General features: G+C 34.6%; 1 pseudogene; it reads left to right on the forward strand.

Annotated features, from left to right (window-relative positions):
• Nucleotides 1-13223: 13223 nt before the first annotated feature.
• LOC149203120 (protein TIFY 10b-like) lies at nt 13224-14938 on the forward strand (annotated as a pseudogene).
• The last annotated feature ends 288 nt before the right edge of the window (nt 14939-15226 follow it).

The raw sequence follows: 15226 nt of genomic DNA on the forward strand, positions 1-15226 counted from the left end.
AAACCAGACTCCACAACATGAACACGTGCGAAATACCCTTTTATTTAGCTTGCTAATGGTGATGAGCAAGTGCGAAATATACACCTTTTCCTAATCACCGCCCGCCAATTATTTATCATCTTATAAACCCGAGAATAATCCAGATGTATTCAGCGCTTTGATTGATCTAGCAGTATCAGAGCTTTGAGAAAAAGAAAAAGTAAGTTGCAGCGGAAATTTTGGTGATTTATAGGAACAATTCCGTTTGCCCGCTATGTCGCCAAGTGCATCTGTAGCTTTCGAGTTTGTACGCGTTCAGAAAGACTCTGAATCAAGTGGACCAGCCGTAAATTGCACTACTAGTTTGGAATTCGGCCCTGGAAAACAGCTAGCCAAGCCGAGAAGTATGCTTTCTTTTCCAAACGCCTTGAATTTGTCTCGCAATTTTATTTTTAGATCGACTGGTGAAATATGCAGTTTTTCCTTAAATTTGTCTTCTGTTCTTGTTTTGGCTCATGTTGTATGCATTTTTGATGAATGCAACAGTGCAAGATATGTCACGGTTAAAACCACAGATGATGCAAAAGGTGCTTTCGTCAATCGCACTTTCAGAGGACAAGCAAGGCGATTTGGCTCATGTCAATCATCCGGCCAAGGGCTTTAGTGGACGCTCTGAGGCATCCAGTCACGCGGAAATGATGGAATTATTTCCCGTATGCACCGGTTTCGGTTCAAGCAACAGAGTTACAGAGAGAAATACTACCAGGCCTTTTGCAATCAGCCAAACTGATCCGGTTTTGAGGTATTTTCATGTCCAGACATTTGTAATTTGATATATTTGCTAATTCTTGATAGCTGAGCGACCTTAAATGTATGATAAAGCTAACTTTGTGTTTTGCGCACTATTTGCAACAGATCAGTTCCAGCAAAAACCCCGAAGATCAGCGTGAAAGACTTCCCGTAGGTAAGACGCGGATCGTAAAATATTTTATATTGACAAATGTGGTTCATACTATTCCACAGAATGTGAAAAGCTATAAAGAAAGGTTTTCAAGATTGAAAATTGTCTTTAACATTGTTATTAACTTTTTTCGCGCGCAGGCCTGCAAATTGTCCCGAAATTATCTGTGCAACGTTTCCTCCAAAAGCGAAAGGAGAGGTAAATAAACTCTATATGATTTTTAAAAATTATGTATATTCAGAAAATTGAATAGCAAATCCAGCATTTAAATCAATTACGATAATTATATTTAGTGTAAATTTAGATGACTGAGTAGGCAAATGTGTATTAAAAGGATGAATTTTTTTTGGTACAGAATTAACAGAGTGTCTCCTTACACCACGATGAAGCCAGCGACATTGCCTCGGAAAGCCAGGAAAGATTCAGACGACCAGGTCATCCTCTTGTTGGCTTGCTCATCACAATGATTTTCAGATGTCGGTGGATGGTGTTGACCATTAATGGCATCACACCGCATTTTCTAATCTTTTAACCAAATTGTTTCCATCGACATTAATTTGAGCGACCGAACGCGTTTTCTCTCGAGTACCACCGTGAGCAGAAGCAAGCACCGCCTCCACTCTCAAATCGTTGGGGTTGTTAGCCTGAAGCTGCTGAGAAATTTCTTTATTTAGCACCATTCGTTCTGCACAGCCAATATCATAAATATTTATTTTTATTAAACTTAGTTACACTTTTATTGTGGATGGTAAGATTACCATCGTAACATTAATGATTAGATAGGTATTCATTCATTTATTGTAAAAAGATTATTCATAATTTTATACAAAATAAAAATATAAAGGGTATCTCTTGATTGACAGGGATCTTATAGGTCACGTAAAGAGGAGAAAGTTGGTAATATTGATAGATGTGAACAAAATTTCAATTTAATTTTGAGGATAATATTACAAGTTAGAACAAGTCCATTACAAATCTACTAATATTTAATTATTTTTTAAATATATAAATTTCATGAAAATCTCAATAACGAAATTTGTTATGTAAAATAGATTGATTTGGTGATTTTTAATAATGTAAAGTTGTCATCAACTACAACTGCACCCACATTTTTATTTGGTTTATAATTATACTTTATTAACATATAAGTCCACCTACTTTTTCAATTCGTTTATAATTATGCACTATTAAGGAAATCCAAGTACTTATTTTTCAATAAAATAGAGTTATCGTAGGCAAAGCCCAATGCTATGTTTATGAGCTTCATATATCAATAAAATAAATATCAAATTCCATATTATAAGTTGCAACATAATAACATTGTTAAGCATAGAAATAGATTTCACGTACCTTACTCTTATAAATTATAAATTCCATGGGAATCTAACGAAATTTGTTATGTAATATAGATTGATGTGGTGATTCCTTTAACCAGGTAAAGTTGTCATCAACTACAACTCTATCGACGTTTTAATTTTGTTTATAATGCAACATTAACTTTTTTTTTTTTCAGAGAAAAAAGTTGTATTTGATTATATTGAGAACATATAATTGTCTGGAGTACATATGAGAAGAAAAACTTTTGAAAAAGATCAAAATAGACATGCATGGTCGGAGAGATCCCCGAGGAATGAGAATCTGGATATCTGCAGAATGCGAGTATGGTGATCCAAGATAGTATCATAGGATGGCGAAAAGCGTGCCAGCCAAAGCAAGTAGGTGCCTGCAAGAAAACTGGATGCAGGGCATATAGACAAAAGAAAAAGAGCATATAAGGAATGGCTCCTGAACATAAACCAAAAAAGAGCTGCCGCGGAAGGGGCAGAGAACAGAAGCGCTAGTCAGGAGGCAGAGAGCCAACGATCAGGGAGATGATGGAGTCGATCGGCAGATTGCAATCCTGAAAGATGCTGCGGCATCTCCACTTCCAGATGTGCCAGCAAGAAAGGATAAAAGAGCCGAGCCAGGTGGGGCGTTGAGAGGACCACCAGAAGAAAGCATCCGTAACAGAGGAAAACATGCGAAGAGGAAAACCATAAATGGAGGAAAGCTCGGACCAGATCGCCGCAGAGGCAGTACATTGAAAGAACATATGGTTATTCGATTCCACTGCAGCATGGCAGAGTTGGCATCTGCCAGGCCCGTGCCACCCTTTGTTCTGAAGAACTTCCCAGGAAAGGTTCCTGTTGTAGAAGAGGAGCCAGGTGAAAAGGATAGATTTTCCTTTTCCATTATGCAATATTAAGGAAATCCAAGTACATATTTTAATTTGGTTTATAATTATGTAACATTAACGTACAAGTCCGATTATCCTTTCAATTTTTTTATAATCATGCAATATTACTTATGTTTTCAATTCTTTTATAATTATGCAATATTAACGAAATCCAAGTATATATTTTTAAATAAAATGAAATTAAACAAACTCATTGATTTATTTTTTTTCTTTTCTTTTAAAATCAAGTAGATTCTATTCTTAATCCCATACAACATAGGGAAACCAAACCAGTGGCTGAAATGTATACTATAAATCCAAAAAATTACATACATATTGTAATAGATAAGAGTATGACCAAAATCATTAGAATATAAAGTATAACAAAAAACATTTGAGTAACTAGGTTGTGGTAAGCTTGCAGAAAGTATGTAAGTGTTGAAAGAGACTTCATTAGAAAATGATGAGAGTGTTGTAAGACACAAAGAAACCAATGTTAATCATAATGTAGTAGACACACCAATCGGTGTTGCAAGGTCTTTGGGAGGGGCATACCAATTGGGGGGTCAGAAGTGTCTGGAGGAGCCTAGGTGAAGAGGTTTGAAAGAACCATGGAGTTGCACAGGGAGACTAAGGGGGAGGAGGAGATGGTTGACTTGAGTCTAGAAAGATGAAGGTTATTTTGTGAGTATGCTAAGTTGGCCAAATTCTCAACAAGTTTATTATTAGAGCGAAAAACGTGAAGGAGGATGACAGAGCTATTGGAAGCTAGAAGAATGGATATGTGGTGAAGGAAATTCTCTAGGCACCAACATTTGGATAGATTGTCAATAGAAGTGTTCGAAAAAAAATTATTGATGGTGGAGATGACTAAGAAAATTTCTGAGCTCAAAAAGACAATAGAGGATGAATGCTATTCAGAAGAACCAAATGCCTTTTGGCATCAGAAACAGCACATAGTTGAATTACCATAAAAAATAGAGTATGTTGGGAAGCCATGCAAAAGCAGAGCATTCCCAGTGAACAAAGAGTACAGGGAGTTGTGTGAAAAAGAGATAAAGCAACTCCTGAACAGAAGACTCATCAGGGAATCTGACAGTCCTTGGAACTGTTGCAGATTCTATACTAAATAAAAGATCAAAACAACTTAGAGGCATCCCAAGGCTTATAATCAATTACAAACCTCTAAACTCTGTTCTCGCAAATAATACATATCCTATCCCCCACAAAGGTGATTTGATAGGGAGGATAGCGAGAGTAAAAATATTTTCAAAATTTGATTTAAAGTTAGGCTTTTGGCAGGTCGTCATTTCTGAAAAAGATAAGTTCAAAACAACCTTCAGCGTGCCTGCAGGACATTACGAATGGAATGTAATTCCTTTTGGATTGAAACATGATCCCTCTAAGTTCCAAAAGGTGATGGATTCCATCTTCAAACCTTACTTTGATTGGCTCATGGTCTATATTGATGACATCTTAATTTTTTCGAAAAATATTCAAGATCGTTTCAAGCATGTGCAGGCATTTGTACAGTTGGTAAAAAGAAATGGTTTGGTTTTAAGCAAAAATAAAATAAAGGTATTCCAAACCTCTGTAAAGTTTCTTGGCCATACCATATTCAATGGCCAAATATCCTTGCAGAAACATGCATTAGAATTCTCTGAAAATTTCCCTGACATTATTATTGATAAAACCCAGCTTCAAAGATTTCTAGGATGTCTAAATTATGTGAGTAACTTCTATCAAGATTGTGCAAAGGATATAAGTTTGTTAAATCAAAGGCTCAAGAAAAATCCACCACCATGGACTAAGGCCCATACCAAAGCTGTTTAACGAATGAAAGGTAAAGTCAAGACACTGCCTATCCTTTATGTAGTTGATGACAATGCTTTCAAGATTGTAGAATAAGATGCAAGAAATATTGGTTGGGGAGGCATTCTCAAACAGAAAAATGAAGGTGCAGAACAAATTGTATAGTTTGCTTCAGCAACTTGCAGCAGAACAAAATTATTCTACTATAGAGAAGGAAGTTAAAGCCACCTGGAATTGTATAAATAAATTTGAGGTAAATCTTGTACATAAAAAATTCCTGCTAAGGACTCATGCCTCAGCTATGAAAAAAGTCTTAACCAAAGATATTAAAAAACCAGGAGAAGCCAAGTTTGTTCAATGGGAGGCTTTGTTTGCCAAATTTGATTTCGAAGTGGAGCATATTAAAGGGAAAGAAAATTATCTGCCAGATTTTCTTAGTAGAGAATTTATTCAACCAGCTGAACATGTGATAATAATAGTAACAAAATGGGATCAAGGCCAACAAAAGAAGTACTTAGAACAATTCCAGATAATCTCAGTTGGTCAGAATACAAAGAAAGTTGGAAGCCCACTTGGCAATTAAGAAATACAAAAGTATTAGATGCTAATCTCCAAGCACACACTGATATATTACATCTAGTACCTGAAAGAAGAGTGTACCCAAAAGGGAGCAGATGGATCCACGATATGGTCTATTCCAACAGCATGAATGCTGCAAGCCAGGCACAAGATGCTCTTCTACATGACTTTCATGATTTGACTATGATATGGTCACATGGGGGAAGCAGAAGTGGGGTCTATGAAAGATATTTTTCAATAAATCGAATGAGGAACACTTCTTGGCCTTTTCCAACACATAATGCAGCACTATGGCCCAGAAAGGACCCCAGCCTCATCTTTCCAGACACAGTCTATGATTTCGGCATCTATAAAAGATTGTGGTGGGACATATTAAATAAAGATAGTAAAGAAGAAACCCACTACACCAAGATAAAGTTTGGGACCATAGGAATCATGCAACGGAACCAACAAAGTGATTGGATGCGGGATTGGTGGACTGATTATGGTATGAACAGAACAGGCATAGATCCTGTTTACCATGAATCATATGTTAGAATGGGTTGTGATATATGTTTTGAAAACAATATTCTTGATTGCTTCCATTCTCCTTATGAGACCGTTAAAGACATGTTTTCTCTCCCAGATCGATATCCTCTCCAAGATAACGAGGTGTTAAAAGAATATATGAACAAGGATCACCAATGGCTTATTCTCACAAAAATTAAGCATCAAATTATATTAAATAAGCCTATGATTGTGAGAAGGATTTTTACCAAGGCTTGGGATGAAAATGTGTATAAAAAATTTCGGTTTCCCAAAATTACAGTTTTTAAATTTATTTTGGTTCCCGTGGATTTGTCTGTAAAAGTCTCCACAGTGTAAAAATGATGTCCAGTCACAAGGACAATTTGTGACCAGATTTTCCCGTGGGATTTTCCTGTTCAAAAAGCATCCACTTTGTACATTTTATTCTCCGTAGATTTGTAATAATCTTCAGTGATGAGACTCGGAGCACTTGTCCGACTTCTGGTGCGCTTTGAGCCACATCTCGTGATCTGACAGATTCCTTTAGTACCAAGTTTGTCGTCCTGTTGGTCGGATGCTTGTCCCCTCCTTCTCCTATATAAGAGATGGAGTAAGGCTCATTTGGAGCATTTGGAGTTTGAGTGTTGGAAGTTTTGGTGTCTTAGAGTCGAGAGTTTTTCCTGCTCTGCAACTGTGGACATTTGGCTGATCTGCTTGGATCACGAAAAAATATCAAAGTTTTAGGTGATTTAAGAAGCCTGCGCATTTGTGTGTTTGGCACAGGTGAGAACCTAAAGTGGTCAGATCTATAGAGAATCTATCTTTATGAGTGTTAATATCATTGTTCAAAGACTGAGTCTGTGATCTTATCAGGTAGCCTCCAGTAAGCTATCTCCTAGCTAAGTAGCTAAACGCGACGACATTCTATCTCAGGATTGAACAGATTGTAATCCTTCTGTAATCCATTTCTGAAATAATATAAATGACTGTTATCACCATTCCGCATTTGACTACTTATGCATTAAAATGAGTTGTTGAGGTAGTATCTATTTAAGTTACTTTGTATTGAGGTTCACCAGAGGTTCGCCAACGCACAGAAGGGATGCCAGACTGTGTAAAGGCAAGGAAGTCGTTAAGAAGGTCAACAGTGCATGAAATGTGTTAGTAGGTTCGTGTATGGGTTCATGTATGGATTCGTGTAAGTCAGAGTAAGTGGCAAAAATAGATAAGAGACTCAACACAGGGACTTCTACGAAGCTTGCAACAGCAACACAGCTGCTAGGCCTTGCTTCAAGATAATAACATTTATATACATATAAATAGTTTTCACGTACCTTACCCTTATAAATTATACATTCCATGGGAATCTAACGAAATTTGTTAGGTAGTAACTATTGATTTGGTGATTTCTTTAATAAGTTAAGTTGTCATCAACGACAGCGCCACCCACATTTTAATTTTGTTTATAATCATGTAACATTAACGTCTTTTCAATTCGTTTCTAATTATGCAATATTAAGAAAATCTAAGCATATATTTTATAATTTGGTTTATAATTATGCAGCATTAACGTGTAAGTCTACTTACCTTTTCAATTTCTAAATAATTATATAATATTAGGAAAGTTTAAATATATATTTTTTTAATTAATAGGTTGAAAGTGTATTTTTTTTAGTTTTTTAAAATGAACAAAGAGAATGTGATCTCACCGGAATTCGTCTAATAAACAAAGAGAATGTGATCTCAACGGAATTCGTCTAATAAACCTTTCTACGGTAGTGATTTTTACGCAGGTTTTTTGGTTTCAAATTGATGTTATAGGATATGGTTTAATAGTTAGGTGGGATATTTAGGGGATATTTAGGTGGGATATTTAGTTTTTATAGATTTTTTAAGTTTTTGTAGTGAGATGTTAACAAAATTAAAAATTAAGTTTTTTGGGGAGATTTTGAATGTTTAAGAACGGTTCCAAATACTATTTCTTCAATTAGAAAAAAAAAAATGCAAAATAAATCCACGTGTGAATTCATAATTTTATAAATTATTATAATTAACTTCGCATTTTGAAATTTTGATGGTTTGTAAATTTTAATACATTTTGATCATTGGTAAATTTTAATACATTTTGATGATTTGTTCAATTTTGATACATAGGGAAGATTAGACTAGTTGCAGGTCATTCGAAACAGGGTTTCAAAGGTAAATGTGCAGGTTTTAGAGAATGTAAATGTACTTGTTGTTTTTCCAAAACATTTCGAAAATTTAATGTGTCGCTAATTGTGACAATAAAGCGAAGTTCAAAGCGGTCGGGGATCGTGAACGGGAGCAAGAGCAGTGAAGTACGAGATTGCGTGTCCATTAATTAATTCATTGAATCTACTTTGTTTTTATTTTTATTTTTTTAAATGAGGGTTGACGGATAAATTGTTTCCGTTCACACTCAAACAAACATACAAATCTAATGTCTATCAATATTTACTAATATTTAACTTATAGATCTAAATTAATCTAACGAATATTTAATTTAATTTCAAAATTCAAATATGATCATCATTCTCCCCGTGAATATTAAACTTGCCGAAATATTTTTTTTTTTTCCATTAAAAGTAATAAAGTTGTTGAAAGTACTAAAGTTAAAGATGAAACTTGACGAATTAAAGTTTTTAAAATAGAAAATTTGAAAAATAATTCAACCACTAGATAAGTTGAAAATTCTTTTAAAACTATAGACACTCTACCCTCTTTGTTAAATATGTAAATAAATTCTCTTAAAACTATAGTCACTCTACCGTCTTTGTTAAATATATAAATAAATTCTTTTAAAACCACAGACACTCTACACTCTTTGTTAAATATGTAAAAATTATTGGCGGAAATGTCAAAACAATTAAACTTAATGAAATTAAGTCCCTTATTTGGATTACTTGCTTCTTATCTACCAAATCATTGCATATTCAATTATTAATGTATTGTAATCGTACATGCCAAAGTTTCGCTTGTCCTCACGGAAAATGGAGCACATGCTCATTCCAAAGGCGCCACAGACATCCTACCAGACTCTTTTTTTCCAATCACCGCCAGTGCGCTACAATTCATTTCCCGTCACAACCAGTTCATGCCTTTGTTTCCTTTAAAGTCAATAGCAAGCGATAACCCCGCCACGTTGACCAGTGTTCAAATTTGAACACGTCACAGCTCTTCTGAAGTCCTCTAACACGTCAGAGAAGTGCTCAGTTTAATTGAGTAGTCAAAAGAAATGTAAATTTTGATTTTTACAATTGTTTCTTAGAATTTAAATAATATTATAAAATGCTTTAGGAAGGGCAGCATGTCTGTAGGACATTTCAAAAAATTTCAAAAATTTCAGTTCTTTGACTCATGTAACACTCTAAAGTCTGTAGGAGGTTCTGGCAACATGCAATGGGACGTAATGGCGGTTGTTCATCCATTCGCAGGCCATCACTCAAAATGGCAGCACTGATAGAGTTAGCGGTGATGATATGAGGTTTATGTTCACATTTGTTGATAACAGAGGTTTTTTTTAGCATTCATTGATAGCAGAGGACAAGTAGCTATGTATCGGTATCTGTGAATAAGGCATATTTTGAAGGTATCAGAGATTTAGAAAAAACAAAAGACATAATTAATGATGACTGAGGTAGATTATTCTGAGCCTGTGAATCTTGCCTGCATTGATTTTTCCAATCCCAACCTTATGGCGAGTGCAGCATAAGTTCGCATGGTATTTTTAACTCTCTGTTTTAATTTTCAACTTTCGTTTCCCTAGCCTTTCATTCAGTTCATTGATTTAGGTGAAACCTATTAAAATTATTATGTATGGAATGGTTGATTGATTTTTATATAGTCATGCGTACACTGGATTTTTTTTTATAATGTCCATCATGTCATCGATGAAGATTTTTTGGACTAAGTTTTTGTGCAAAGTTGACGGCTTTTTGCCCTTCCCGAGGAGGAAACGATGAAATTGCTGCGAAATGAGAACCATCAAGGTTACACTCTATATCAAGCAGAATCTCTTAATCTTTCGATTCAACCCGAAGGTTTGATATGGATTTGTGTCTCCTTATATTTACTTCTACTTGTAATTACATCTTTCTCTGCTCAACTCTGAAAAATCAATCCATTGAAGTATTTCACTTCATATTTTTTCATATATTCGTTTTTCCAGGGATTGGAAGGGGAGTTATGAAGCTTTTGAAGTGTTGATAAAGGAAAGCGATTTCACGGTCCTAATCAATGGCCTTCAACAGGGATGCAATTCATCATTTGAAACGATAATTTTCATACTTGTCCCGCACTTAAAAATAGATTAAACTCACAGTATTGACATTTTTACATCATAACCACATACTACATTTTTTATGCATCTCCATTTTCCTTCCTTAATTTGTAAAATTTTATTCTTTCTTGTCAACCCACCATTAACACAATTAACACAAGATTGTTCAATTATAAGATTACCCCATTAAATAGTGATAACTACGCCTTAATTTGTAAAATTTTGTTCTTTCTTGTCAACCCATCATTAACACAATTAACACAAGATTGTTCAATTATAAGATTACCCCATTAAATAGTGATAACTACGCTTACTGATTCACAAACCTTTTTTTTCATCTTGTAAATAACTACTACCACCTACTACATCTTCGAGGATGCCAAATTTATTGGAGTATTGATCATGCCGAATATATTTGAATACTGATCATCCTACTGCTATGAAAACATCTTCCATCCTACCTTTATGAGGACATATTCATGACATTACTTTGATGTTCCACATAGATATCTTGAGATAGTATAATAAGGTTGATAGGGTTTCCTACATTTTCCATGAAGACACCATTACTTTGAAACTCTGATGTTGGACATGTAAATATTGAAATAACATAATAAGACTGATAGCGTTCTTTCTTTAGGGTTTCTTATAAGTGAACATTGGTATATAGACTGAGTAATCTCTTTATTAATTTAAATTCTTATTTTATAGTAATAAATGAATACATTCTCATTTTATAGTAATAAATGAATAATTTTTCATTTTATAGTAATAAATGAAAGAAATTAGTTAAAGATGTAATTTTATCGTGTTTAAAAATAGATTAAAGTGATAATATTGACATTTTTACATCATAACCATATATTTTGTTGTACCTTCATTTTCTTTCCTAATTTGCAATTTTTTTTGTCTTTCTTGTCAACCAACCATTCATACAAGATTGTTCAATTTTGACAACCATTCAGACAAGATTGTTCAATTACTAGGCTTAGTGATTCTAACGTTTTTTATATTCTTGTAAATAACTACTACCATCTCTTTTATTTTTAGATGATTCCGTCACTGACAACCATAATGCTTACAAAAGCCTAGAATTACTACCATTTGAACTTACTGTAATGAAGCTTACTATTAAGCTTAGCATTTGTAAAATCAAACTTTATTTAAAACACTGTATTTTTTCTCTTATCTTAAAAATCCTTTTTCTTTATTAACTCTCTAGTTTCTGAAAACATACAAATTAATACTAAAAAAAATAGAGAAATAATAAGTGTGCTTCCCATAAAATTATGTAGAGTTTTGAACCGGGGAGAAGTGTTGAAATGAAACTCCAAGGCTCGTCTGCCTACGAGGCTACAACTTAATTTTCTTTTTCCGGTTTGTCTTCCCAAAAAATATAGAATGCCAATAGCTATCCATACAACTACGATTGTGTCTCGCGTTTCATTCTCTCCATTCGGCATCTAGGAAATAAGTTGTGCGTGTGGGTGTCCATGTAGTTGCTGCTATGAAGGGTTTTTAAGGAGATGTTGAAATCATAGAAAAATTAAACGACATTGTTAATGAAAAGAAACCATATTATTAGAAAAAGACATCAACAAAAAGAAACCACATTATTAGAAAAAGACATCAACCAAACTTGAATTCATTGTAAGGACCAAATTTGAAAACCATTCTTAAACAAAAAAAAAATGACCAACCAAGCCATACAACAACAACAATGTAGATGTGTATTACATATTACAATATTTCCCTATTAGATATAGAAAACTTTCCTTTTAATTACATAAATTTTTGAATTTATAGAGCTTGAAGTTTTTAATGGAGATGAAAGTCTATTGATAGTGGTCTTTGATTGAGCAATGTTAAGAGAAAAGTTCAGTTCCCTTGGTTGTTGAAGGTATGCATTTGTTTTTTTGGTTTGTTTTAAATTGTTTCAAGCTAAACAAAACAAATAGTATAAATTAGAAACAAATGAAAACTAAAAAACCTTTTTCCATTGTGCAAATAGATTTATATTTTCAATGATGTAAATTCTAATATTTTTGAAGATTATCTAATGAGTAGAAGAAACATATGTTTACTTTTTTTTAATAGAATTTGAGAAAAATGTTTGCCTATTTACTAAATTTTATTGAGATTTTATAGTGTTTTAATGTAGTCACTTTTTAAATTTTAAAGATTTAGAAGGACACCATTTCATTTTGGCATTTTTTTTTTGAAGAGTTTATTTAATATACACTTATTAATAGAAGTACAATTCTTTTTATAACTTTTTCATCTTTGAAGAGTTATATAATATATGCCCTTCTAAATAAAATTAAGACCCGCCTTTCAAATTTGATCACTAGTTGACAGGCACATTTAGCACACCGCTGAAACTCGTTCGTCCAGCTTATATACTCGGACTTTACTGTTGCGTGACGGAAACGTTTCAGATTTCGGAATGTCTGTGGCTTTATTTAACCAGACTCCACAACATGAACGTAGACTCCACAACATGAACGTAGCTTTTGCTTTAAGAGGGTGGTGATAAAGGAAAGGTGAGTAGAATACGCTGCCTTGCAAGATATAGGTGTATATTTCGCACGTGCTCATCACCATTAGCGAGCTAAACAGAAGGGTATTTACCAGACTAATACCCTTCTGTTTAGCTCGCTAATGGTGATGAGCACGTGCGAAATATACACCTATATCTTGCAAGGCAGCGTATTCTACTCACCTTTCCTTTATCACCACCCCTGCCTGCCAATTATTTATTGGCAAGATGTATTCGGCGCTTTGATTGATTTAGGAGTATCAGAGCTTTGAGAAACTTGAGTTGCAGCGGAAATTTTGGTGATTTACAGGAAAAATTCAGTTTGCCCGCTATGTCGCCAAGTGCATCTGTAGCTTTCGGGTTTGTACGCGTTCAGAACGACTCTGAATCAAGCGGACCATGCGTAAATTGCAGTACTAGTTTGCAATTCGGCCCTAGAAAACAGCAAGCCAAGCCGAGATGTATGCTTTCTTTTCGAAACGCCTTGAATTTGTCTAGCAACTTTATTTTCAGATCGACTGGTGCAATATGAAGTCTTTGCTTAAATTTGTCTTCTATTCTTGTTTTAGCAGAATGTTTTGGTTGATTTCCTATTTATTTTGATGGATGTAACAGTGCAAGATCTGTCACGGATAAAATCGTAGATGATGCAAAAGGTGCTTTCGTCAATCAAGTTTTCAGATGACAAGCAAAGCGATTTGGCTCATGTAAATCATCGGGCCAAGGGATTTAGTGTACGCTCTGAGGCATCCAGTCACGCGGAATTGATGGAATTATTTCCCGTATGCACCGGTTTCAGTTCAAACAGTAGAGTTGCAGAAAGAAACATTATTATGCCCTTTGCAATCAGCCAAACTGATCCGGTTTCGAGGTATTTCGAGGTATTTTCATCTCCACACATTTGTAATTTGATATATTTACTAATTCTTGATAGTTGAGCGAGTTTAAATGTATGATAAGGTTAACTTTGTGTTTTGCACACTATTTGAAGCAGATCAGTTCCAGCAAAAACCCCCGAGCAGCAGTCCACAGGGCAATTTGTTATTTTTTATGATGGAATGGTGAATTTTTACAACTTGCCGGCTGAGAAGGTATCATATTGATCTCAGCAACAAATTTTATACTTTCACAACAAATTTCGTATATATTTTTGACGAAACGTTTGCATCTTTAGTCCTCTTCGCGTTCTTTAATTGCACCAGTCCACAGGTCAATTTGTTATTTTTATGACGGAATGGTGAATTTTTACAATTTGCCGGCTGAGAAGGTATCATATTGATCTCAGCAACAAATTTTATACTTTCACAACAAATTTCGTATATATTTTTGACGAAACGTTTGCATCTTTAGTCCTCTTCGCGTTCTTTAATTTATTCGTAGGCTTATTTCGTCATTTATTTCGTCATTTTCGTGGCAGGCAGAAGCCATTATTAGGCTTGCCGGCTCTATAAATTCGAGGAAGACAAGAAGACCTCAGATTAATATCAGCGAAATCCAACAGATATTGAAACCGCTGCATCATAAGCCTGCATCGAACGCTGACAATGAAGATCAGCCTAAAAGACTTCCCCTAGGTAAGACGTGGATCGTAAAATATTTTATATTGACAAATGTGGTTCATAACTTCATACTATTCTACAAAATGTAATAAGTATAAAAAGGTTTACAAGATTGAAAATTGTGTTTTTACATTGTTTTCAACTTTTTTCGCGCGCAGGCTTGGAAATTGTCCCGAAATTATCTGTGCAACACTTCCTCCAAAAGCGAAAGGAGAGGTAAATAAACTCTATATCATTTTAAAAAATTATGTATATTCAGAAGATGAATAGCAAATCCAGCATTTAAATCAATTACGATAATTATATTTAGTGTAAATTTAGATGACTGATTAGGCAACTCATGAGTATTAAAAGGATAAAAAAAAATTGGTACAGAATTAACAGAGTGTCTCCTTACACCACGATGAAGCCGACGACATTGCCTTGGAAAGCCAGGAAAGATCCAGACAACCAGATCATCCTCTCTTTGGCTTGCTCATCACAATGATTTTCAGATGTCGGTGGATGCTATGGACCATTAATGGCTTCACGCGGCATTTTCTAATCTTTTAACCAAATCGTTTTCATCCACATTAAATTGAGCGAACGAACGCGTTTTCTCTCGAGTACCACCGTGAGCAGAAGCAAGCACCGCCTCCATTCTCACATCGTTCGGGTTGTTAGCCTGGAGCTGCTGAGCAATTTCTTTATTCTTTCATTTATTGTAAAGAGATTATTCATAATTTTATCAAAAAAAGAAAGTGTATCTCTGGAGGGATCTTATATGTGACGTGAA

Source organism: Pinus tabuliformis, chromosome 2_1 (assembly GCF_031772625.1).
Source record: "Pinus tabuliformis cultivar Carrire ecotype Pingquan chromosome 2_1, CPIR1, whole genome shotgun sequence".
In the NCBI taxonomy this organism is placed as follows: Eukaryota; Viridiplantae; Streptophyta; class Pinopsida; order Pinales; family Pinaceae; genus Pinus; species Pinus tabuliformis.